The sequence below is a fragment of the Tupaia chinensis genome, unplaced genomic scaffold, assembly GCF_000334495.1.
Source record: "Tupaia chinensis unplaced genomic scaffold, TupChi_1.0 Scaffold143289_1, whole genome shotgun sequence".
NCBI classification, from domain to species: Eukaryota; Metazoa; Chordata; class Mammalia; order Scandentia; family Tupaiidae; genus Tupaia; species Tupaia belangeri.
This window is the reverse complement of record NW_006203134.1, coordinates 146,294-150,332: the sequence shown is the minus strand read 5'-3', so window position 1 is coordinate 150,332 and position 4,039 is coordinate 146,294. Positions and strand designations below refer to the sequence as shown.

Sequence of the window (4,039 nt, the reverse complement as noted above, 5' to 3'; positions counted from 1 at the left end):
ATTTAGAATAACAAGAAGGAAATGTGCAAAATGCACTGATAATAGGACCTATAAATACCTCCTATTTTCATCAGTTTGCAGCCTTAAGCTGGCTGGGACATAGTTGTTGCTTTTGCAGTCTTAACTTGGACTAGAGGACAAATGCTTCACTCCATCCTTCTGTTCTACCAGGACTAAGCTTCAATCTTCATTATTCAGACTCCTGCAAAGGAATGTAAATGCCTACACAAACAACATATTTTTATCACATCCTGAGAGCCTTGCAGAGCCTTGCAGAAAAGATTCAGACAGAATGGAAATTTAGAATTTTACCTGAAGTCACCTGAGAGCCAAGAACAACGAGATCACTGTGTTTGCTTGTTTTCAACCAATTCATAATTGATTTATTTGGTATGTTAAAAAGAGAAATGTTGAGTCCCAGAAGGTGGTGTGGTGGTTAAGAATATTGAATTCTAACATGGCAAACTGTGGTTCAAGTCCCAGACTTGGTGGCTTGCTTTTTCACTTTCTCTCTCTCTGTTTCAATCATGCTGTCCCTCTCTGATCAACTTTAAATAAATATATAAATAAAGTTAAACAAAATGATTCTTAAAAATAAAACAAAAGGTAGAGAAGTGTCAGGGATCATCAGGTTGTGCATTGGTTAAGGTGCTGGACACCCCATGGCTGACTTTGGTTTGAGTCCTGGACCTGAATTGAAAATCATGCCAGGTATGTGCGTGCATGTATGCCCAATATCCCACAGGGAGAACGGAGGAGAAGGGACTGAGATGTCACCCATGCACCCTGGTGGGTGATTTCTCATTTTCTGTCTCTCTCTGTCTGGCAAAAAAAAAAAAAAAGAATAAATAAAGTTGAAGTGTCTCATTATTTATCAGCCTTTTGGCTAAAATGTAGTGTAGTATGTATTCTTATCAGTTAAATATCTGATACATCCTCTATGTAAAGACAATATAGTAAATGGATTTTTGGAGCAAAGACATGAATGGGAACTTAATCCATTCACTCCACGCAGAGACTGGTATTGCAGTACCTCCAGGAATGATGCACCTCCTTTAGGGGATTAAAAAGTGTTTCACAGGCCCAGCAGGTGGTGTGGGGCTTAAGACACTGTATTCTAATATGATTGACAACAGTTTGAGTCCCAGACTCAATTGCTTGAAGATCACGCCAAGAGTATGTGCCTTTTTCCCCAAAGACCTGAGAGAACTGAGAAGCAGGGGCCATGCTAATCTTCTCTGTATCATTCCAATTTTAGTATAAGTGCTGCCGAAGCAAGCACTGTTAGCCTTTTTCTTTATTGAAAACTGTCTTTGCAAGTTCTTTTATTTTATGTACTGTAGTTTTCTGTTTTTATTCTTTCAAAGAATTAGGGTTATTGCACTAAGTATTCTGCTTGCTATTTGTTATTAGATGATATATAGATAGAAGATGCTTTACTTTGTGGAGTAATATGTAAAAGTTTATAAATTTTGTGTGGCCAAATTGATCAGTTATATTGCATATCTATCCCCCTCTTTGCTTTTTAAGCTTAGAATTTTTTCAGCATTATTACTAGTAATAAATGATCATTTATATATTTTGCCATCTAATTTCATATCTAATTTTCTTATTACTACTTTTTTACTTTTGTGATTGAATTGAGTTTTCAAAATAGTAAGTATAATATATCCATCCTGTGGAACATATTCTTTGAGTTCAGCTAAGGATCAACCATTCTTTTTCATAAGGATATTTGAATTTATTCATTTCTATTGGATGGAGATATATTTGAATACATTCAAATATAAACATTAATAAATATTATTTCTTCTACTGATTCTTAAATGTGTATGTTTTATTATTTTATTTCCAGATCTTTTCAATTTAATATTAAACTGGAAACCTATGTCATTGTAATTAAATGAGTATTTTACATTTTTCATTGAGAATTTATTTTATATTTTCATTCCATTTCATTTAATAGATATTTTGATTCAATTCCATTTACCTTATTACATATTTCCTGCCATTATTATTATTTTATAAATGCTTTTTTTTTAGAGAGATTTCTGCTAGAGGGTGCGTGCGCTCACCAGATAGACAGAGAGAGACAGAGAGAGAAAGCGAGAAATCACCCCCCAGTGGTGATGGCTATGCTGCAATCCCTTCTCCATTCTCCTCTCGAGATCTTTGGCATGCACGCACACGCTCCTGGAGTGAGTTTTAAGCCACCGGGTCTGGGACTCAAACCGCGATTGACTACATGGGAGTTCAGCCACATACCCATTACACTAACTGCTGGTCCCTAAACTCTTAATTTAATGAGATAAAGAACTTTGGGAGACCACTAAAGTGAACAAAGCAAGTGAGGCCCCTACTCGTTTGGATCTTACATTATAATGTAAAAGGTACAGAAGAATGAAATAAGTGTGTGTGTATGTATAATATCCCCAAGGTTAAATTGTATAAACAAGAATGTCATGACATAAACAGGGTTTTATAGAATATAGTCCAGAAGGACATTGTATGTTGGATGAGGACCATAAACAGGTATGCCCACTGGATTTGTCAGTAAAGAGATAAAAACCTAAAGCCCAAGAAGACAAAGTGAAGATGCCACAATGAAAAATGAGCAAAAAACCCTGCGTCATGCCCTACTGGAAAATTTAGAAACAAGTGTGGTCATATAACTATGAATAGGCACAAGAAAAATAATTTGAGCAGGGAACAGATAGAGATTCAAGTGAGGCAAAAATATCTTCTCAGTGTGAGGCTTTCAAGTCTGGAGGTCACCTCAGTCCCAGGCTGGGTGCCTTTTGTCTCTACAAGCTGGACTCCCATGTAGTCTCTCTTAGGCTTCTCATTCCTGTTGCTGTCTCCTCATTAGCTGGAACTGGCTTCTTTTCTAAAACTACTCTTATAGTTATTGTAGTGAATTCCAGACTTTCTTGACTGTGTTGAAAATCAGAGATATTTTTACATTGTTAACATGTAGGCACATGTAAACACACACACACACACAGTTTGATGAAATAATTTTATGTTACACTTCCATGATACTCTCTGATATTATCTATTTTATCTAATTTATTCTATCCTATTTCATTCTTTTTTTTAGAGAGAGAGAGATTATTTTTCTATAAGGTGTGTGTTCTCTCCAGAGAGACAGAGACAGAAAGTGATAAATCACCCCTCAGGGGAAGTCCATGCTACAATCCCTTCTCCTCCATCCTCTTGGGATCTTGGGCACACATGCACATGTGCCTGGCATGAGTTTCAAGCCCTCAGGTTCAGGACGCCAACTGTAGTCGGCCATGTGGGACTCCAGCAATGTAACCATTACACCATTTGCTGGTTTCTCTATCCTATTGAATTCATACAAAACCATATTCTACCTCTCAACTGGGTTCTTATTTCAGAATATGAGGAAAATTTTCCTTGCACAACTTCCACATCTATTTTAGCATCTTCTAATCCCTCTCTTTTTTTCCCCCCACTTATCAGAAATGTTTGGGACACCAAATTCTTTCATTTTAGTTATACAGTATGCATTTATTTAAGTATTCTTGAAAACTAAACAGTCTAGGGGATGAGGAAATGTATATAACATTGCTATATCCCTAGGTGCTCACAGTCCAGTTGGCAAAATGAATTGGAATCAAATAAAATTAACACGATGATAATCCCAACACGTAAATTAAGCATATGCAGCTGTGTCTTTTTACCGTGGTATGTTAGAATTTTAAAAATAAAGAAAGAAGAAAGGAAGAAAAAGAAAAAGAAAGAGCTCATTAAAGAGATGACTCCTGGGAGTACTGGAAAAAATAGATGGAGTTTTCCAGATGGAGAAGAGTGACAAATGTCTGTGAGATCAGGGGGTGAGATTCAAGTTGAATAAAATGAATGTATAAGGCTTAGAGAATTGACGGTTTGGCTCCTGGTGAAGCTGGAAGTCAAGTTCAATGTCTAGAAGAGCTCTGTGGGTGGGACAGGACAGTGTGAAGGTCTTAACAGTTGAGTCTTGTGGTTGAAGCTGACAAATTTTTAGCTTCATTCT

At 36.6% G+C, this 4,039-nt stretch overlaps 1 non-coding gene and 1 pseudogene across 1 annotated transcript; one reads left to right on the top strand and one right to left on the bottom strand.

Annotated features, from left to right (window-relative positions):
* The first annotated feature begins 866 nt into the window (after nucleotides 1-866).
* On the top strand, nucleotides 867-1,055 carry LOC114005192 (U2 spliceosomal RNA). Its single transcript, XR_003547072.1, has one exon. It is a non-coding gene; the product is annotated as a U2 spliceosomal RNA (small nuclear RNA).
* Nucleotides 1,056-1,216: 161 nt separating this feature from the next.
* LOC114005193 (uncharacterized) lies at nucleotides 1,217-1,282 on the bottom strand (annotated as a pseudogene).
* Nucleotides 1,283-4,039: the final 2,757 nt, after the last annotated feature.